Source organism: Anser brachyrhynchus (genome assembly GCF_964034855.1).
Source record: "Anser brachyrhynchus genome assembly, chromosome: 12".
NCBI classification, from domain to species: domain Eukaryota; kingdom Metazoa; phylum Chordata; class Aves; order Anseriformes; family Anatidae; genus Anser; species Anser brachyrhynchus.
This window is the reverse complement of record NC_137707.1, coordinates 468756-491286: the sequence shown is the minus strand read 5'-3', so window position 1 is coordinate 491286 and position 22531 is coordinate 468756. Positions and strand designations below refer to the sequence as shown.

General features: G+C 38.5%; 1 protein-coding gene across 50 annotated transcripts in view; it reads left to right on the top strand.

Moving 5' to 3' along the window:
* The window catches only part of LOC308176543 (uncharacterized protein), a 129003-nt gene that overhangs the window by 7095 nt on the left and 99377 nt on the right, over nucleotides 1-22531 (top strand). For 45 of the 50 annotated variants that reach the window (XR_013938313.1, XR_013938338.1, XR_013938339.1 and 42 more), the window contains exons 2-3: nucleotides 7028-7199; nucleotides 12728-12838. The gene's annotated coding sequence lies outside the window, so the exon portion shown is untranslated. Of the gene's footprint in view, nucleotides 1-7027; nucleotides 7200-12727; nucleotides 12839-16047; nucleotides 16246-22531 lie in introns of all 50 variants that reach the window. The other 5 variants (XR_013938314.1, XR_013938340.1, XR_013938341.1 and 2 more) reach the window with 2 other exon arrangements.

Here is a 22531-nt window from a genome sequence, read left to right as displayed (position 1 = left end):
CTGAAAATTCATGTCATTATTATTATGACATGAATTACTCCCTCCAGTTCTTTCTTATCTAGAGTCCTGCCTTGGTCATTCTGTTACTCTGAAAACAGTGTCAGACAGACCAGATTATAGTTACTCAAACCACCAGATCTCCTTTAAAAAAAGTAACTGTTTCTCCCTGACCTCTCAAATTTATTGTGTTTTCCAAGGCATGTGAAGAATGAGTATTAATGATCCAAACAGCTCTTCAGACAAGTTCTTTTTGTCTAATCATGGAAACTGAAACCCAGATCTTAACTCTTTCCCATTTGACCTAGTTCAAGCTACTCAATTTGTAAATGACCTAGCAGAGTCATGTAACTTCCTGTGGGACTTCAGTTGCATTAATCCTTATCAGTGTGAGGCTTCCTAGATTTCCCCAGTTTAACAGGACAAATAGACAGCATTAAATTTTCCGTTTTGACCTTGAAGGCCTTGTCGCTGTTTTTGGCATCTGTGGCTAGTCAAAGGTAGGATAGAAGCTGAGGGCCTAAATTTCCACAAGTTATTTTGAATGGACTACATTGCTTTGGTTTATGTTAGATTAATATTTTGATGTTAATCTTTATGGCTAAACCTAAATCTATAGAAATTGATCATGCAAATAAAGTGTAATCAATCCATCTAGCACAGAGGCTAATTGTTTGATACCAATATCTAGATCATATAGTTCTTAGATGTCAGAGTGATTGAATTGCTTTGAGAACTCATGGGAGTAGATCTCTGGGCAATGCAGGAAGGTGGTCCACTTTTTAGTATGACTTATAAAATCTGTGTCAAACACCGATGTTTTCTTATGTTTATAGTTGACTTCTTTTGGAGATGCATATAAAGCACAAGTAATTTTGCTCACGGATCAAAATTATTTTCTTATGTTCTTAAGACAAGCCTGAGGAGAACTATAACTGAAGGTTGAGTGATATAGTAAGAGGAATAAAGGGTGTCACAGCGTAAAATGGTGTCCCTTTGTGGAAAGATTTATGAAAAATAAATGTGGTAACTCAAATGGAAAATAAGATGGGTGATGGATACCTGTTGAATGTGTCTCGGGAATAAGCAGCTCAATAAAACCAGTAAGATGAGAGTAGGATGGTGTGTGTTTTCTTATTTGCTATAGTATTGAGAAACAATTTTGTGCTACAACTTGTGATAAGGGCATATGCTAAAATCTGGGAAGTTCTTACTGTAGAGCTTTCCTTATGTTGTACTAAATTTATTGAGGAGTAAATCAAGCAGTAGCTCTAAGTGAGGCTTGCTTTTAAGTCTAGAGCTTTGATTGCAGTATAGGTATATTTTCTTGTTATGGGCCTTGCCTGAGGAATAGCATGCAGGGGATGCCTTAGTGAATCACATAGTGAAAAAAGAGCTAGTTCGTTATGCTTTCCTTGTATTTTTAGAACTGCAGTTTGTGGGATGTTTTCTTTGTAGCTCTAGTGTTTGGGCTGTGGGGATTTCAAATCTTTCAGTGGAAAAAAAACCACTTCAAATTCAGTTCAGAGTCTGATATTTGTTTTATTAGTGGAAATTTTTGTCTCCTGTGTCTTCCCCATTCTAGATAACCTTTTCTTGTCATCTAAGAAATTAATTTCTTTGTTGGAATCATTGCAAGTAAACTTGATAGCAGGAGTGCTGTTATTGAGGCAGCTTACAGAGTGATTTGCTAAGTACAGCCTCTCCATATAATGTGAAGCAGAAGTCGATTTATTGACCACTACTGGGATTTCAGGAATCTGTTGAACTACCTGTTTTTTATCCTTCTCTCATAAAATTCACTATTGAATGCCTTTTTTTCTGGCACCCTATTGGAAAGGATTCTCTTTGATATGCAGTCGTACAATAACAGCAATCATTGTTTGCTACTCATCTCTGTACTATGGAGTCTGGCTTTTTAATAAAGTGTATACAAGGTCATTTAAGGTAGCTTTTGTGACATCAGACTCTTCAAAGGTTTTTCCCAAAATACTTTCCCACGCAGAGAGGAAACTGATGCTTATCTAAGCTGCGAAAATACTGGCTTTTTGGCCATACTGTCAGTCCTTTTTAGAGAACATATTTAAATTAGAGAAAAACACTGTGGAAAAGTCAACTTTATTATGAGCACAATATTGCTTATGTTGCAATACGTGTCCCCTGTAAAATATAATCTGCCACTTTTCTGGAATCCTAAGAAAATATTTTCTTATGTAATTTGACTAGATTTTGCTGTTTGCTATGTATGCATCATGATTTATTACAACTTTCTGTAAACTTTCTTCTGTAAAGTAAGGTGTATGTTAGGAATGAAAATTATTTGAGTTCTCTGGTAATCTGTAAAAACTTAGTTTTCAAAATTGAATACAAGTGAACTGTATGAAGATTATTGATTCACAGGGATGAGTAGAGAATGCTTTCGGTTAAGCTCTTGTTGCTTTAGATTTTATACTAATATCTAGAGGCTTTGGGTGCGGTGTTTATTTGTTTAATTAACAGACACTAATGGAGAGATTGTCATCTTATCTCTAGTTCAAATGCTGGATTTCTGACAATTCTTCCTAGCCACTATTGCATACAGGATACTAGAGTTTATGTACTCAGGGATGGCAGTTGGAATATTTATAGGTATGGTCTATGGTAGTAATGACCTGGACATCAGGCATACTTATCTTCTGAGCGAGATGTACAACTTGCTGTGTGATGTCTGACCACAGCATAATACTGCCTGGAACTGAGGAGTCTGTTATGAAAATGTCTGGAGTGCTACTGTAAGCATTAAAAGGGAGATGGAAAGCTCACTCAGCATAGAGAAAGTATTAGAAGGGAAAGATGTGTTTGCGTTCTGATACTGCACCCACAACTGTGGCATCTGCTAGCCAAATGCTTAAGTGGGCCAAGCTGATCCAGGTATGTATTCTGTTTAAGAGACCTTGCTCTTGTGATTATTTATGCAGCAATTTAATTCATGAAAGTGACAAAACTAGCATTTTCCAGGCTCCCTTGTTATTTTTGCCTTAATTTTGTATATATTTCAGAGAAATTTCTTAATAGTTCTGATTAATTGCACTACTGGATTGTGAGAAATTCTTAGATGATTTGACTATTCTTTTTATTTTTTATTTGTCCTTCTGTCAGTTGCAGATATTAGCAAGACCCAAAGGGGTGCAGAAAACTTGCTATTCAGGAATATGTTTCTGCCAGGTTGTATGGTATGATTATCATCCCCAAGGCAATCTTATTTTTTTCAAAACATTTTCCCCTCTATTTTCCTGTCTTTAATCTAGATGGAACCTCCGATCTCTAAAAGTGAAAAGCTGGGACATCAATCTGCCTTTGAAATTCAGCTTCATGTTCAGTATTGAACTTCCGTCTGTGTGCTTAGCTGTTCCAGTCAGAGCCCCAAACCCTGTGTTTTTCACTAATGCTTTGTCAGAGAGCTGTCCTCTTCACAGAGATTGAAATGAGTAATAGTCTTTCGACACTATTGGCAAGTGGCTTTCACGGTCCATGGCGGATCTAATGAACTACAGCTGCAGGGTTGGAAAATCCTGCTTTTGATTGTCTGAAAGGAGACTTCTGAAGTCTCTACTTGGAATCACTGACTTTCTCAGGATTTTCTTTCTCTTGATAAGAAGATGGGGAAAGCATTTTTGGAGATTTCTTCACAATCTAACATTCAAAAATCTCAGTTTTAGATCAGGGTGGTTTTCCACAGTAAAAATTGCAAAGTTGACACAAATTATAGACATGCTTGAAAATGGAAATACAGTGAAACAAGCTCATTTATGGAAAGCATGTGTATAAGCCAACTTCCATGCTCTCAACATAGATCCCCTGCAAGAGGAGATTTAATGTTCCTTTTTGCATCACATAGGATTGCCTACAGGTGCATTTTTGGTAGTTGGTATGTGCATAAACAGAAAAGGCATTACTGTCAGACAGGACTGCAGTCCATGGGGCTGTATCTTCAAAGGCCTGGGAACAAAACTGGGCCAGAGTTTCAAAGAAGCTTGGCAATCAACTTGCCTCCAGCATGCCAAGTTTGAAAATTTGGCTGTTCTCTAGGTGTCTTAATGAGAGCTGGGTTGCAGTGGTTTTTTGTTCTGGGGTTGGGTGGCTGTTGTTTTGTTGTGGTGGTGGTTTTGTTGTTGAGAAACCGACCATATTTTCATTGATATACATATATTTCCTATTCTGTGTGAAAGATAGTGCTGGAAACAATTTTGCTTACCAACCCATAAAATTTTGAGGTGAATTGATAGTTTCCTCCCCCTTGTACATCTTTATTTATATTTTTATTTATTCAGCCTGCCAGCTGAAAAACTTCCCTTCTGAAGTTGGGAAGACAAATAATAACTTGCCTTGTGGCTTGTAGTACGGTTTTAGTTGTATGTGTAACACTCCAGGTTTATTTTCAGAATATAGCTTCATTTAATTGAAAATACTGTCATGGAGTTTTGCAAACACTTTTAGATACTGATCCTTGTAGTAAAGAACAGTGTTCCTATGCTTTTTCTCCTGGTTTTGCTTGTTTTTCAGTTTCATATCCACTTTCCATTTTGTTGCTATTCACACCACTATTGTTCACTTTGTCCCCTACTTTAGGGACACCAACCAGCCTAAACTTGTCCTTCTGCTTTGCAGCTGTAGTTTTAAGAGCATGTGATCAAACACTTGAGAATATTCCTAGAGACTGAATCTTCTCCAGTGAGTGGCAATGTTGCAAACTGACATGGTAAAAAGTAAATGGGCATGTTACTAAGAGAAGTCTAGGTACTTGGAAAGGGAATTTGGATGTGAAATGCTAACAAGTCACTAGAAAGGATGAGTCCCACTTCTAGAGTGGTGCAGGAAATAGTCCATCTTGCTCTTGATATTCCTGTTTGTAGTGTTTTTAACATATGCATTTATTAAATATGAAATAACGCCTCTTCTTAGGTAACATAATGAAACCATATTAAATGGCTTAATGTTTGTGCCTTCCCTACTGAGCAAGGAAAAACTGTAGTCTGAATGCGTTTGCAGTTTGGAAGGAGAAATTCTCATCCAGCTGATGGCTATTGAAAGATGCCAAGTGTAGGTCAGAAAAAGGTATCAGATACAGCTCTCAGATACTGTTTTTAATTTCCAAAGGTTTCAAGCATTGTGTAGCTAACAGAATTTAAGAAGTCTGAATTATTTTTATACTTGTGTTAAAACTTTAATACTGAAGTTAGACTCTTGACTTGGAAATATAAGTGCCCTAGGGCTGCTTAAGGCCATGGTCTGTGATAAAAGTCATTCTAAGTGCTCGTGAAGAATTCTGATGCTGCAATAACTGGGAAATACTAGCATGTGCAGTCTAAATGCAGATGGTATGTGAGTCTTAAAGGTGTATTTTCTCAATCCTTAGTGTCATGCATCATTTGTTGTTGGAGATTACTTGCTCACTGACTACCTGCTTCCATTTTCCTCGTAGTGGTAGGTACATGAGAGGCAGACTTGTTATATGATCATAAAATCCTTTTGGTGGAAAGGTCCTTCAGAGGACGCCTGGTGCAGCTTCCTGCTTAGAGCAGGGCTGCTGAGGTTATGTCAGGCATCTCGGGGTGTCCTTGTGGCTCTTCAGTATCTCCACAGCTGAAGGCTGCACAGCCTACCTCTGCAACTTGTTCTGCTCTGACCATGCTCAGTATGGTAAAACTTTTCTTTGTATATACCTCATATTTCCTGGACAATAGCTGTTTTCTGTTTCTAGTCCTTTCTCTGAGCAGCTTGAAGGAAGAGTCTGGCTCATTCTTCTCTGTAACTGCCCTCTAGGTAGTCAAAGACAGAAATAGCTTGATACCTATCCTCTTCTCCTTCGTGCTGGACAGCCCCGCTTGCCTCACCCTCTCCTTACACATCGCCTTTACAGCAATGAGCACGGGCAGCGGCAGCCTGAGGCAGGAGGGTGTCAGAAGTGTTGCAGGCCGTGCAGCAGCTGGTAGAGGAGTGAGGAAGGAGTGAGGCTGGTGGACATAGCCTGACATCTGCAAGCCTCTAGTCTTTTAGCCTGTGGGCAGGAGATGGCAAGGGAACTACTTTGTTCTCCACGGGATTTGTCCTCCATCACAGGACAAGGCACCTGTACCTGAGGCAGCTGGGCTGGCGAATTGTTGGAGGATGCCCACTGGAAGTGTTGGGTGCTGCCTTGCAGACAGGGTCTCTTGCGTGTTCTGCTGCTTATCTGGGAGTAGAAACCCAGAATTTTGTAGTTCCATTCTTAAAAAGAGAACCTCAGTGGAACTTCTCAGCAGAGATGCGTATCAGTTCAGCATTAAAGCACAGATCAGCAGGAGTCCTAGCATTGAAATGGCAAGGCTGATGTGAATGTGATTGACTTTTGGTGTGTTTTTTTGATAAGGGTGTCTGTGTTATGCTTTCACTATTTTCTGGATAAAATTTGTAATGCTTACGAATCTCAGGATATGGTCTCACCTTTCTGATTCCCTCTCTGCAGAAAGATGTTTGTTTCTTGTCTTCCTTTCCCTTTCTTTTCAATCATCTCTTGTCTGCCAAGCAGTTATCCAAGAGGAAACTGATCCCAAAGATCATGAGTGCGCAAGAGACTGTGCAATGCAGCTTTGTGGTTCAGACACCACAATGCAGCTTCTCTACTCTGTCTTTAATTAAACTTGGGTTTTTCTGTTGTTGTAGCTGGAAGCAGTATGCTGACACAACTCACTCTTGTATAGAACAGATTAAAATGTCAATGTTTTAATGTTCTCGTCTGTGGGAAAAAGAAAATAGTTGGGTGTTTTATTTATAACTTAGAGACTGTACTATGGAAAAGGTTTACTTGTGTGAGATGGAAAATCACTTCAACAATTAAAGATACAGAGTCCCATTTAATATTAAGAGTCTGTAAAGGATTCAAAAGGTTGAAAGAGTGAAATCTCTTCAGGGAATAGGCTATACTGGGGCATACCAATTTAAAACAAAATTATAAACTTAGTGTATTTTTAATCATTCACTCTGTTCTGTTTTCTTTGCATTTGTGTCACAGGGTATATGCATGGGCCACATGATCTAATGTACCAAACAGGTGAATGTGCTTGAGGGGTAGAAAAGAATGAAGATACCCAAAAAGAATGACCAAAAGTCAATACTGTCTTTGATGCTATGACCAGTTTCTGGAGAAGGAAGCCATATCTATTTCCTAGAGAAGAAATGTTCAAGTAAGAATGAAATTACAATTCCATTTGTTTTCTGCAGATTTGTTTCCTTGGCAGTTTGAAAAGTGACAATGAAACTGATTCAGAGGTATAGGTTATAACCCCATTGTGCAGGACGTGCCGAAGCCGGTTCTGAGATAGCGGTGACACAATACGATGCTGTGCAGAACTACAAGCTCAAGCCCTTGGAGCAGTGCGGCTCTGTCAGTTCAGCTGCAGCCCAGACCATCAGCCGATGGATGCATCGGGAGCCTTGTATGCTCAACTGCTGCAAGGAATTAGTTTTGTGGGCTGGTGAGGAGCTTGGTTTTCTGGTTTTAGTTGAGCACATTTTGATATTTTAAAACATTATCTCTGACAGAGAAGAGAACTGAAGTGAAACACAGAAAGCACCAGAGATTTTTTCCCTGTCCCAATTATCTGTTTATCCTTTTTACCTATGGAAGGGATGGATTTATTGTAGGGTAACCAGGTAAATATAGAAGATTGTCTGCTGGACTGGCGTTAAGCTGACAGCTGTAATTGCCTACTTTGGAGAAATGCTGCTTTTCTTCAGAAAGTGCCTCCCAGACCTTATTTAGAGATTTGCTTAATTTGGGCTGTCCTACGGGTTAACATCTGTGGAATCTGTATTTCTCTGGCAGTTGTCTCCCTTGGATGTAAATTACAGATGCTCACCAATGCCCTTTCCTTTTTTTCTTAGAGAAAAAGAAACCATTTAGAATAAGCAAATAAAAAGAGCTCCCACTGAAGAGTTATGCTAAAAGAAGAGTGCTGTGTGTGCCTCCCCCCTGCCCCACCTCTCACTTAATTTTTTGCAACCATCTCCTACAGCCTTGCTGCTGTGGGATCAATTTGTTGGCAAGGGTTATTCAAACACTAGCAGAATGCATGTTCTTACTGTTCTTGTTGGACTTGGGTGTTGAAGCCAACAATAACAGCTCTCGTGTGGGAACTGATGTTGGGTATTTGAGTCAAACTGTTCTTGGTGGTCTGTACTTTACTACAGTGAAAAAAACGTGAGGGGTTTCTTTTCCCATAGTGTTCATTTGTGTTCCTGTTGTTCATTGTTTATAGAATCACAGTGCCTTTGGACAGTCAAAACAAACACTTGGTTTTTGTGCTTTCAGCCATTGCTTTGTGTGCTCTTTTTGTAGGTTTGGGGGGTTTGGTGGGATTTCTCCTTCCTCCATTTGTCATAGGTACATTTCTTTTTTCTGAGGCAAAACCTGACTCTGGGGACACCTGCTAGGACAAGAAGAGAGCCTTGTTCTAGGGACAAGGGGGAGCTGTGGGTATGTGGCATTTTGGGCTGGGCTGTGCTGAGGCTGGTAGCATCAAGAAGACACCGCGATCTGAGCGTGGTCCTCACCTCACTGAAATCAGACTCTGCTTTTCCAGGAAAATGTTGGGCTATCGAAGCGTTTAGTGCTGTGCTTTGTAATACCAGTCCAAATATTCAGCAACCACCACAAATTCCTTGCTGGTTGTGCTTTGCTTAAGTGAAAGTCCAGAACGCAGGGATACTTGTGGGAGCTGAATGGCTTGAAGCTTTCAGTAATCCTTCCTGTTACCCTCAGGGCACTCTGAAAAAAATGGTATCTTTGTACTGTCTTTGGGATATGATGCAGCCCCAAATCAGATATGTCGCTATTAAATAAAAAGTGTGATAAGCCTAAAAGCATTGAGTTTGGTATTTTGAATCACTAGGGACCAATCCCACTGTGTATCTTGTTTGGGCTAATTTACTGAACTATTTAGTTTCTTCTCCTGCATAACAACCATTCTACCCCCAGCATTATTGAAGTTAGTTTTGTCTCTGTGGCTGCCAGGAATAACTTTACTTTGCATGGATAATTAACTGGATTGAGTAACAGAAAAAAAATTATTTCTACACTGTGGTAATAATAAATCTGTTACTACTTTTGGCTCTCCATATTATTACCATAGTTGGGTATGTCTTAATGAGGAAGTGGCTTCCTTTTACTAAGTTCAAATACCAGCAAGGAGCCTGCCTCTTGAGCATGGGTGTGGGTTTGTGAGAGTAGAAAGGCAGACAGAGGGTTGTTGTGCCTTTTTTTTTGGGGGGGGGGGGGGGGGGGAAGTGGGTGGTTTTGGTTTGTTTTTTAAACTAAGCAGTAATTCGTACACACAAATAGTTTTTATTTTTTTTACCGCAATCTGCAAGTTTCCAGCCTTTGAGACAAGGTAAAAATTGGATTTCTGATCATGTCAGAATCAATGATTTTCTGAGATAGGAATCTATCGAGTGAAATTTTTCCTGAGCTTAGAATAAAATAAAAATAAAGTATTGAAAACAGGCTTAATATTCAGGTGCTTAGGAATTCTAAAGTTGACCCTTTCCTGTTTGGGATACTTGGAGCATTTCCGTAGAGATATTTGGATTATCCCACTCTGATCTTTTCCAAAATGCACAAAAGATCTCCGTGATGGAAGGGGCCTGCCAAGCTTACCACAGGAGCTGTCCCTTGAGGGGAGGAAAAACCAGAGGATCAGACATGAAGTTACGGTACTCATGAGATACTCATAACTTTTCCTCCTCATGACAGTTTATCTGATTCTCTTGACCTTCATAATCCTCCTCTTCCTCATTTTCCCACTTATTTTCAACACCTATGCTTTGTCTCTTGGTCTGGAATCCCAAGGAGGTATGAAGTTGCTTTCTTTTCAGACATCTCATGCTGTTAACAACTGTTGAGAATACTTTTTTGTTTTTATTTTTGTCTGTGGGATGGGAGAGTGGCAGTTGAGCCTTTCTAAATAACCAGAGAAAGGCAATTTGTCTTCTGGTGACATGAGGAGAGAAATAGTTGGCCCATGTGCAGCTCATCTTTGTGGTGAAGCTGATGCGGCTTGTCATATTAGTATCAGAGAATCATTAGGGCTGGAAAAGACCTCCACGATCATCTGGTCCAACCACACCCCTATCACCAATGTCACCCACTGATCCATGTCCCTAAGCACCACATCCAACCTTTCCTTAGTCACCCCCAGGGACGGTGACTCCACCTCCCTCGGCAACCCATTCCAATGCCTGACTACTCTTTCTGAGAAGAAATTTCACCTGATTTCCAACTTAAACCTTCCCTGGTGCAACTTGAGGCCATTCCCTCTTGTCCTATTTCTAGTTATCTGTGCGGAGAGGCCGACCTCCAGCTCCCTGCAACTTCTTTTCAGGTAGTTGCAGAGAGCAATGAGGTCTGCCCTGAGCCTCTTCTTCCCCAGACCAAACAACCCCAGTGCACTCAGGAGCTCCTCATAGGGCTTGTGTTCCAGACCCTTCAGCAGCTTTGTAGCCCTTCTCTGGACACGTTCCAGGGATTGGATGCCCTTCTTGTACTGAGGGGCCCACAGCTGAACCCAGCACTCGAGGTGTGGCCTCACCAGAGCGGAGTACAGGGGGACGATCACCTCGCTGCTCCTGCTGGCTGCACTATTCCTGATACAAGCCAGGATGCTGTTAGCCTTCTTGGCCAGCTGGGCACACTGCTGGCTCATGTTCAGGTGAGCATCGACCAACACACCCAGATCCTTTTTTTCCTGTGTAGCAGCTTTCGAGCCACTCTGCCCCAAGCGTGTAGTGTTGCATGGATTTGTACCTGCTTTTGTGTACCAAAAGATGATCTCTTGGGTGGAGCACAGTATTTTGGTTTAGGAGACTAAGTCTTAGCACTGATACTCTGGTGTGACATGGGGCACTTGTTGTCCCATTGCCTTTTCCATAAGCTGAGCCTGATTGTTTTGCCAGATATCTGACATCTTGAATTAATGTATTTGCTAATTTGTGTGCATTTGCTGTTGTTCTTTTGTGAAAGTGTACCAAATAATTTCTGCTAGTTGCCCTTCAGCTGATTCCTGTCATCATCATTGTAGCAATAAGCCTTGAAGATCCTTGAAAAGGGAAAGTGACATAGTCTAAGATCAGTCTGAGGAAGTTTTTGCATAAAGGGCAATGCAATGGAAAAGCACAAAGCATTTAGGGAAGAAATGGGCAAAGTACTTTGCTGATAGTGAAAACGAGAGGTGTTAGTTACCTTTGTGCTGACTAACATTTCCTTCTACCAGTCCAGCTTATGTCCTTCTATGTGATAACCTCTGTGCCTAATCCATGTTTGTTTTCCATCATCCTCTCAGCATGTAAACCTTCTTACTGTAACCACTGTCCTCCTGTCTACTCCTGCAAAAAAGATGCAAAAGTGAAGTCAGCTGTACTTAATAGTGTTAAATAGGTGGTGGGGTTTTAAAAAGGTGGGAGGGAAATGTGTAGCTGTAGGATCAGAGGCAAAAGTTTGAAGGCTTTAAGACCAATCACTGAGGTTAGAAAGGACAAAAGATGTTCAAATAAAGGAAACAGTTTTTGGTGGAAAATGCTCTTTACCAAAAATAACTTCATTTTATTTAATCACAAGTGCTTGGTGTGACAGGAGGAACTTAAGGCAGAAAGAGAAACTTGCAGAAATCACTGCCCATGTTCCGTTTTTGAAAGAAAAATCGACTTTATGAATCATTTCTGTATAAACAATTTAATGATCAAAATTTACTTTGATTTTCAAAAAGTAGGGTTTTCTTTGCTTTTTTAAGCTTTCTTTTTTGTATCCTGAGTTGAAATGTAAAACTATTTTTGTTTTTCCTCGAACAATGGATAACTTATTAGCTCAATATTGAGGTTCCGGTACGGTTTTAATTCCTTTATATACATTATGGTTTCAACTAATTTTTTACAAGGGATTGTGACAGAACAGTGATAAAGCATGTTCTTCTGAGGTTTCTAGCCCAATGCTTTATGCATTAGGAAACCTTTTGTCTTAGCACTGTGAGCTGAATGAGACAGAAGTCTTGCACAGCAGTGTTGTGTAAATGACCAAAGAAAATTAATTGGGGTAGTACAGGGAACTTTGGAATGTTTCTGAACTTCTAATGTTAGATTTTGTAAATTTATTGACATGTTGAAGTGCGTTGCTGTGCATTGTTCAGGTGAAAATTGGATATTTGAGGTTTTGCCCCAACCCTCCACCCCCACCCCATGTTCAGACATTTCAGGGTCACAAACATAATTCTAATACAGGACTTTTCTGACTGAGCTTGTATGTGTGACTAAATGTAAAAATGCGTGGTTTATTTTCTCTGCAGAACAACCACAATGAGATAAAGATGAGGAAGGGAATGTAAGACTTTACCACTATTTTACATAGCTATTGTTACAGAACTGGAGAATGTTTGGAATTGGGTCATTTGTTTTCTCTGCAGTGAACAAAGGTGGTGTGATCTAGCAACTGCAAGATAGGATCATGAATGTGATAAAACATGATGTTCTGATGCCAGGAGCACCTAAAATTGACAAAGGTGGTGTTGGTAATGGAAAAGTTACATGCATAAGTTTCTCATTACTGATGTTCTGTTATTCATATGTCTAAAATTTACACCTGCTTTCCATAAGAAAACAAAATAGGAAAAATATTAAATTGCTGTGTAATACTTCAAGTCTAAGAAGTATTTTTAAACTGTCCTAGGTGTCCGTGGAAGGAAGAGATGATTAAAGCTGCAGTACAGGAGACTGTCTTCCCTTAGAAAGTGAGCTGGGAGGAGAAAGTCAATACTAAGGAATCTTCTGAATACTGAAGGTAAGTACTTGCATCTGTGTCATGAATGTCACAGCTGTTTTTCTGATTTTTTGGCTAATATAAATACTAATTGTGATATAAGAAGAGATAAATCATAAAAGCTCTGTTCTTACTGGATTAAGAAAACAGAAAAACTAAATTTAAAATGTTGTGGATGAGAAAATTTGCTGAAAGATGATGTCTGGATTGGAGGGGGCAAGGTATGTCACTGTCCCAGTGAACTTTAAACACTTGTGGTCTGAAATGGTCATGTGGAAGATGGGGTGAATCTCTGGACTCAGTTTACAGCTTGTAGCTACCAAAGCACAGTAGGAATTCCTGAGGAGGTAAACTGAAGGTAATCTTTTTGTTTTAAGCATATTATAAGCAATTCTTGATTACTTTTTAAATCTTGTTTCTAGCTCTAACTGGAAGTCTGACCCTTCTGACTCTCTATAAATTTCTATTTCATTCTTAACTGTTAAGCTATCTTGTGTTGGAAATGAGTACAGATAGCAGTGAAAAATTTTGGATACCTGTATTCTTTTGGAGATAATAAATCTTTGGACACCCCAAGCAGAAACTTGTGTCCTGAGATATAAGGGACTCATTGCTTGTGAAATGTCTCTTGTCAAGCTGCAGAAGTCAGTCTGAAGTCTGATACTACAAAGTGTGGTTTTGGAGAACACAAATTAGCACCCTTTCTGTGTGAGGTAGGCATCACAGAAACACCTTCCAGCTCTGATCACTTCTTTCAAGTGTCACAGCACTTTAGTTTGTTGGTGTTTTGCAGATACTGGAAGATTTTCAGGCTACAGCTTGCAAGCTAGTTCTGTATCCTCTATTCAGTGGGGATGACTTGTGTTTTGTTTTTGTGTGCTAGCTCTTGCTGATCACTCCCCAGTGATGGAGGAAGATAAATCAAAGTGGATGTATGTGTAACTTCAGAGGTCTTCTATAGATTGATTGATAGATGCAACAAAACTATAGCACTTGGAGTAGATGGAGTTGTCCCTCAATGACTTTACTCATTAGACAGAGTAGTTTGGGGCACTTAGTCATTTGGTTTGACTCCCCTTTCATGCAATATTGCTCCTTTTTTATTGTTGAATACATTAGTGTGTTTTACATGCCAATCGCTTTCAGCTTTGCCTCATCGTTTTTGTGAGCTGGCTGGTGAAAGGGAAGTGTTTACTTGGTGACAGTGTGAGATTGCATGAGAACTAGACAAGCCTCGGATAATGCTGATAGGTTGGAAGAAGCTTATGCAAGGATTTCTAAGGGAGCAGGACAAGCTGCTTGTAACATAAGTTCCTAATTTATTTTTGTTAGTTTTTATTCTGCTTCTGGGTACTTAACAGCTATGGCATGTGTGCTGGTTTCCCATCTGCTCAAAATAAGACAAATGGAATTGTATAGTTGCTTTCATATGTAGACCCCAGTTCAGTTACTCACTTCAGGGCTAGACAATTGAAAAGAGCTGTAGATTTACTAACATCTTGAGGCCATCTGAGAAGAACATCTGGAAACTGAGGGGAAGTCAGAACACGATGGCCCAATTACGAGTTCAATTTGACACACCCTGGTTTTGTTCACATAGGACTTCAGGGAATCCTCCATACACTTCTTTTGCTTATTTGGGAGCGTTTGCACACACCTTTGTCTTTAATGATCTTATTATCTAGGCTTGCTCAGGGAATGAGTTCATTTTAAAACACAAAACAACACACACACACAAAACTGCCTTCCTTGTCTGTGCATTTTTTTCAGTGTTCTCAGTGGACATGCAAAACCTAAAAACACATGCGCAAGTTAAAATGCTGAATCTAATCATCATCTAACAGTACAGAGTCCTTTTCCTTTCTGTGTGCTTATCCACTTAGTTTCCAGGTCAGCTGCAGAGTGATGTTACACAAAACTCTAAATATGAGACATCAATGTCATAAGATGCTAGGTTTCAGACTGTACCTGCTCCAGAGTGATGTTACACAAAACTCTAAATATGTGACATCAATGTCGTAAGATGCTAGGTTTCAGACTGTACCTGCTCATGCTGGTGTGCTTGCAAGTAGGGATAGGAAATACAAATAAGAATTTTTTGTAAAGGTGGAAAAGTAATGAGATTTAGCCCTGCAATGAAGATCTTACTATCTAGGATTATTTTAGGTCTTTAGATTCTTAATCTGCTATAAGGGGATATAGAAGGTAAGGGAAATGTGTTGGAGAACTTGCAAGTTTGCTTCCTTTGTTAGGAAACTAAGTCTCCTACTGTGTTTCCTTTGGTAGGAAATGTCCTATGTATCAGGGATGTAATTAAGAATAATGACAACAACAAAATAACAAAAACATTCCCTGAGAAAATGAAAGAAATAAAAACAAATTAAAAATTAAAAACAAAATATGTAACTTCAAGCAGGATCTTCGAACTAACCAAACTAACGGTAAATATTTTGTGGTTTTACCACATTTAAATAAAACTGTGGTTTGGAGATGTTCTTTGAAATGACTGAAGGAAATGTATTTTTATGAATGTTTTTGTGTTAATTATCTTCAGATTCCATGATTCTATTCCATCAAACTCTCCTCTATTTGTCCAAATTGTGTTCCACATTTTCTTGATCCTTGACACCTTTCCAGAGCTCTGCTCTTTTCACTTTGCTAATTAATATTTTTTAATTCATATTTTTTAGATCTTTAAGCATACAAGAAAAAATAGTTCTTATTTAAAGGAGCACCTGAAAATGTAAATGTCTGCTTTTAGAAAACTATCCATCACGGATAGATTCAGTGTCTGACTCTGAAAAGCAGCTTGTTCTTTATTGCTCTTTTCCTGCATAAACCTTCTCTGGAGAAAGGAGCTACATGCCATCGTGTATTTTTCCAATCTGCATGTTACAGGTGTACCATGTTCTTCCATCTAAGTAGTAATCTTTAAGAATACAATTAAAATGTTCTTACATTAACAAAGAATCAGAAAACATGTATTTTGATTAAAATCAAAATTTAGAAGTGACTGTCTACTGCATTTAAGAAAACGACAAAGTCTGGGGAGTACTGTTGTCCTTACAAAGTGTACAGTACTGAAAGTAAAAATCTCTAATAATGAACAGTCTCTTAGCCCTTTTTCTCATTGTGCATTCAATTTTTAGAACAGAACACACTTGCAAAACCCTGATTACTCAAGTCTGCTAATACTCTTGCTTTTCTTTGACTTTTCTACCTCCTTTTAGTAATCATCCAAAGATCAGAGGTTGATAATCTACCAACACCGAAACACCATAATGCCTTCTGTTATTTTTATATACTTGTTTACGTGTGTACATGTAACCTGAGGATTTCTGAAAACTTGATGCTGTAGTGTGATTCAAAGAGGGTAACAGTGGACAACTACAGAGCAGTTATCAGGTTTGAGTGCTACAGAAGAACAGGTGAGAGACCTCAGCTGTTCTGTAATTAGGTAACTCCTGACATGCTGTTTTGACTAGGTGCTCCTACATGACAGTGTCATTGGCTCATGTGATACGTGCAAACAATGAAGGTCTAAAGGCCAGCTATATATATATATGTTTAAAGATGCATCTGCTCCTAAAGATGCAGATGCTTTCTAAAAACTAGCTAACTGACTTCAGGTTATTAATTTCTTTTTTTGCTGTACTTTGCCTTTTGATTTGTGCCAGTTCAGATCTGAGTACTTTCTCCTTGCAAGCTTCTGCTTTCCGACAGTGGTTCATGTCTTGCTGGCTACTAGGCATGCTGACTTTTCCTATAAAAGGACAGTATCAGATGATCCAAATACCCTGCAGGATGTGCTAAGTTTTGCAAAGTGTGTGCCACAGAGGAACACAACCTAATTATTTACAATCAATGTAGCCTGCACATCTATTTAGTTGTACCATCCTCTTCATCAATCTGAAAATACTTAGAAAGGTTCGCCAACCTAGGGATGAACATGGGAGAGAGGCCTTTGGGTGATAGATTGGGCACATAGTCAAATAATCAGACTGTTTAGAGGTTGGTAAAAGATGTTTGAAAGCATGTGTGTAGGAAGTGGGGGAGGTAAAGAACAGGATCTTCTCGTAATTGGAATCTGCTTGCTCTCAGTTTTTCATGGCAAAGCAAGTCAGGCCTCTGTGGACTTTCTAAACCAAATGAATTATGGTCTTGAATAGTAATGTGGTATTGCTAATGACTTCATTGCTGACCACAGCTGTTGGCAGTAAGGCTAGCACTATCATTTCATTTCTGATGTATTTTTGAGGCAGTTTGCTTATTAAATTAGTTGACTTTTTTACAGACCGTTCAAGCTATAGTTGTAAAGTAATGAATTAGTGAACGTAGGTAGTACAAGTTAAGGTTTGTGGGCTTACTCCTTTTTTCCTTGATGTTGATGAGGACAGACATCAGATCATTAAACATAGCGGTTTAGATTATATTTTATAATCATAAAATTGTTAAGGTTGGAAGAGACCTCCAAGATCATCTGATCCAATCATCCCCCTACCACCAATATCACCTACTAAACTATGCCCCAAAGTACCACATCTAACCTTTGGTTTTGCATCTGTGAGAAGATCCTGGTTTTCACTATGGCAGCTTTTTGTACCTTGCAAGGCTTGAGTAGTGGTATGGTTCAAACTAGGAGTGAAGTGTGATCCATAATCTATTAATGCACTGGCAAACCTATGGTGAAGCTCAACTGCAGAAGACAGATTATTTGCTTTTGCCTTCTCTTGAGTTATAATAAGGTTACCTTTACTCAAGTCCTAACTACACTAATTTTTCTAATTGTGAAGGCATATTTGTAAGACAGGTGGTCCTGAAGCTGTCTTGAGCTGTGGGCAAGCTGCTAACAGTCCTGATATGTAGACTGGGCTCCAGCTAACTTGTGTTGCTGGTCTTCTCAATGTTTTTTGTAATAGCTTGTCCCTGCAGAGAAATTCCAGTGAAGCAGATGCTCTCACTTCACTGGGGAAAAATTTATTGTGGGCCTGACATGCTGCCCTACAAATGAACGTGGATTAGACTTGCTCAAGCCTAGCAGGAAAATGATTGAGACTCCTTTGTGGTCAACCATTAGGGTGGTATTCTACAGAGTACTGCTCCCTAATCAAAATAAGCCATCTCAAAAGAAATAACTTGATTTGATCTGTATAGTCTAAATACTTTTGAAATGAAAACCAGCTTTATGGAGGAATGGTTTTCAAGCTGCTTGGATAAAATACTGATTATTTTCAATATTCCTGGAATTTAATTTACCTCTTTCATAGAGAGGAGAGACACAAACCAAAGTCATCTGTTTGCAGAAATACTAATTTTCTTTGAATCTTTCCTGATCCTGAATACATCTTTCATAAACCTGTTTCGGAGACGAATAACATGGGCATGAGTCAAAGGAAGACTGAGTCAAAAGCAGATTGTTCCTTAGCTACATTGTTTATATTTCAATGGCATTTTTTTCCTTCTTTCTCCATTACTAAAAGGGTGAAATGCAAATCCCTACAGCATTTTGGGAGACATTGCCCACAGAAATGGATATGAACCACCAAAATGGAAAATAAAAGCCAAGCCAGCATCTTTTCATTGTATTTGCATGTTAAGCTCTATAAATAATCACAGAGGGCTTAATATCTGTAAGGATTGGAAGATAGCCTAATTTCAGAAGCAGACTTTCCAAAATCAAAAGTTATGGTGCCGTGTAGCAGTTAATGGACTGCGGGCTTTTACTTGACCGAAGTCCTCATGCCACATAACCGTGTATTCAGGAAGAAGGAACAACAGATCTGCTGTTTGTCTTCAAGGATTTGCCATGACTTCAGAGACATCTGATGTACCTTGTGATACCTTCTATGTAGTAGCTGCATTTAAAATCTCAGCCATTTCCAGTTGGTGTTTAGTAGTGTTAGAAGAGAAGGAAGGTTAATGGTTTACTGGCAATAGTAAAAGCCAATTTTTTTATAGTAACTTTTTATATTAATGAAGTCCAGCATTTGGACGTAAGCAATTCTGGGTGCTTTTTCTTTAAGTGCTCAGATAAAATTGCTAATCTCTATCCTGAGGCTGCATACTTTCCTTGGTTCATGTAAAGTGCTTCAATGAATTGAGAAAGATCTGAGTGTTTGGCAGAGCTCAACTCTTCCCCGGTGTGGCATAACTGGAAGAAGGTTTTCCTGCTTCCAGGCTTTCTGTTCACATGGTCATAGTGCTGGTCATAATATTCCTGAACCGCCAACCTAGTCAGCTCAACTGCTGAATATTTTATTCAGAGAGTATTCATCTTGTGGCTCCTTTATTTTGCATGCATAGTGCAAAAATGTTTAGATTTTTAGTATCCTCTGCTTGACTGTAAGTGACTATAGAAAGAAGAAAAGAGTTGAGTAAAATATTCTTGGTTATGTCTGCATCTTTATTGATTTTAATTGTGTAGTTTGCATGAAAATGAGAGTGGTACAATTTGCCTTGAGCCTGTATGTATATCTAGTACGTCTTCGTCACATGCTGAAAAAATTCTTTAACCTAGTCACTAGTTTGTATATTCCTGGACTGACTTTCTAAAAATACAGCAGTAAAAGCAGAGAATCCTTTTATTAGAGTAGTGTGACTTGCAAATATTTGATTGGTTCTGTTCCTCTTCTGTGTAAAACTCATTTACTGTTTTTCCTTTTAAACTGTTAGCTGACCTTACATACGAATCCCAGCTGTGCATTAGCATTGCTTGGGGATGTGTTTGTATCTTTTGTCTAAAAATACCCAGCCGGTAGGATTCATGATCCATGAAAGCTAATTGAAACAATTTCTCTTCAAGTTTTGGCAAGCGAAGCATGCATTATAAGCATTAATATCTATAAATTGAATTGTTAATGAATCTAGACACTAATAATGAATGCAATTTTGCAGGCTTAACTAGAAACACTAAAATTATCAGGATCTGGAACAGAATTTTCAATCATTTTTGCTTATTAAATAGGAAAGCTATGCTTTTAATAAGCTAATCATTTTTATTTGACCCCATAGGAGTAGCTCAGCTGATTAGAAACAGGTTTCTAAGTGCAAAACAATGTTGTTTTTCTCTCACTGTTTTAACCACCACAGTGCTGAAATTTCAGATCAGATACTTATCTCCCATTGTGGCTATGACATGAATGCTTACTCTGCAATTCCTCTGAAGGAATTTACAGTAGAATCTCTATTTGTCCCACTTAATGGGAGAGTATTCCGCATAGATGAATAGTGTGTGTAATCTGCCAAAACAATTGTAGCCTTTTGGAAAGATTGTTCATGCAAAAAAAAATCACTTCTATTCATTTTTTATAACCAAAAGTAGAATAGCACTTGATACAATTCCAAACTCAAAATCAAAACTAATAACTGAAATCTTTTTCCCACCTAATTTAAAATTAGCACTGAAGATTAGTTTATGCAGATGAAGAATATGGTAGGATTCAAAACTTCAGCAAGGAAATCCGAAGTTATGATTATGAAGTTTTTAAACAGTTTTGGGATGTATGCAGATTCTATTTAGTCTAGTGGCTGGAGCCTGGGAAGACCCAAGGAAACGGATTCTTCAAGTCCCTTTTGGCAAAATTTTTTTTCCCAAAGCTAATGCTGGCAGCTCTTGCAGACAGGCTATCAGACTTTATTGATCACTGGTGTCTTTTAGAAAAGCAATTTCTTATATTAAAAAAATTAGTAACCCTACACCATTTTTTAAATGAAAAAAATCAGACTTGGTTATCATACCAAGATAATGGTGAAGAACTGTCTGTGAAACTATGTAAGAAGATAGGCTGAAAAGGATGTCAAGGATTTATTGTTGGATATAGGGCTGGAAAAGACCACGAAAGGTTCCTCTGGCTATGGACATGATTGATACCTTTATGGAAATGTATTCAAGTGCTTAATTATCTTTACTATTTGAGAGATTTTTTCACTTATTTAATCTAAATCTACTTTACCACTGTTCATACCTACTTCTGCTTGTTTTGTGTTCTGTTAATGTGGAGAAGGATTTCTGCTCTTTGTCACAACCTTCTAGGTATCTAAAGGCTGTCTCCTTATATCTCTCCAGCCTGGATAAATAACACCCCATTTCTTCACTTCTTCAGTGTGGACATGCATGGGGTGGCAGCGAGGTTTACTGACTGACTTAGCAATGTGTGGTGGGAAGGGAGAAATGGTAGTGAGCTTGACTGGTTAAAGTGATAAGAATAACATCAACAGATGGAATGAAATAGCACAATTCTACATTCCAATATTCTTCACCAAAATAATGGGATAACAGTATTGTTCCATAATTTGATTTAAAATTAAATATTTATTTTTAGTGAATATAGCAACACCCATTGAATCGTAGTGTATTGCATACAATAGTTCTAACAGTATAGAGCTTTAAATGTTACAGTTAGTCTCAAATACTTATCTCAAGTAATTCATCGTTTTGGTTTTTTTACTGCTTGGGCTTGGTTAGTGAAAGAGGAAGTAAATTTATTTGAATTTATCCAGAACTGTTTCTTGAGATTTCAACACTAACAGCTCAGTAGAACAGGCGTAAATTTTTCCTGTACATCGTGCAGGAAAGCAATTCTAACACAGATGCTTTTACTTCTAGTTTTGTTTGCTTTGGGATTTTGTTTGAACATCAATTATCTTCTAATTTTAGTAAATGTTATTTATTGAGGTAATATCTCTTTAATGTGTTGCAATGTAGAGCAATGCTTGTATTTATCCTTTAAATGTTTGTTTTACATATAGTTTTCTTTTAGCCAAATACAAATATCAACTTCTGCAATTGCAAAATAATGGTTGCACAACTGCTCATCATGTACTTTAAATGCTCACAAGAAAATCACTTGCCAATATTTTTTTCTATTTGTTTTGACTTGGTTCCCTTTTTTTCCGAAAAGGCAATTTAGGTCCTTTGTTGTGGACTGAAGACAGCCTTGCTTGTTGGGTTAGTCCTTGTCCCTTTTGTGTCATAACCCTGAGACGCATCAGACTGAATATGAAAATATCAAGGAAAGTCTACAGTGCCAAAAATTATAATGCTTGATCTTCTAATATTCCCTTGGTACTGAGACAAAGGGAGAAAATGCAGTGTTATGACTATTCCATTTCCAATTTGGAGCATAGGACCATGATTTCAAGTCATAAGGCTGAGTTAACACAAGTATTTGCTTTGCAATACAGTGGCAAAATCTGTATAGAATTATCTTTTTGTAAAGGTTTGGAGCCTTTAATTTCAAGGTGGATGGTATGTTAACTGAATGAAAAATGGCTGTGTACTCTTCCTGTCTAGCTTCTCTTAATCATGATACTCTTCAGGCTTTGAAGCAACTTTCTTCCAGCTTACAGATCCTCACAGATCTGTGGATGTGGTTTTGAGGGGAGGTTATTTTTTTGTTTTTGTTTTATAGGAGGCAGGTAACTGAGGATCAGGAGTTGCTCTTTCACATCTGGTTTTCCTGCTTATTTAAAAGGGGTGGGAAAAAAAGCTTACCCATAATCTTTTTGTGACTGCTGGTATACTGCCCTGTACAACTTCTGTGAGAAGTCCATATTCTGAAAGACAAATATTAGAATTACCTTCAATAATTGGTATTAGAATCCATCCATTAATGGCTAGTGTGTTCAATTTCATTGTCTTCTACTTTCAAAGATTCCTTTTCCTGAGCCATAACACAAAAAAAAGTCTGAGTTACTGCCTATTGACATTCAGGA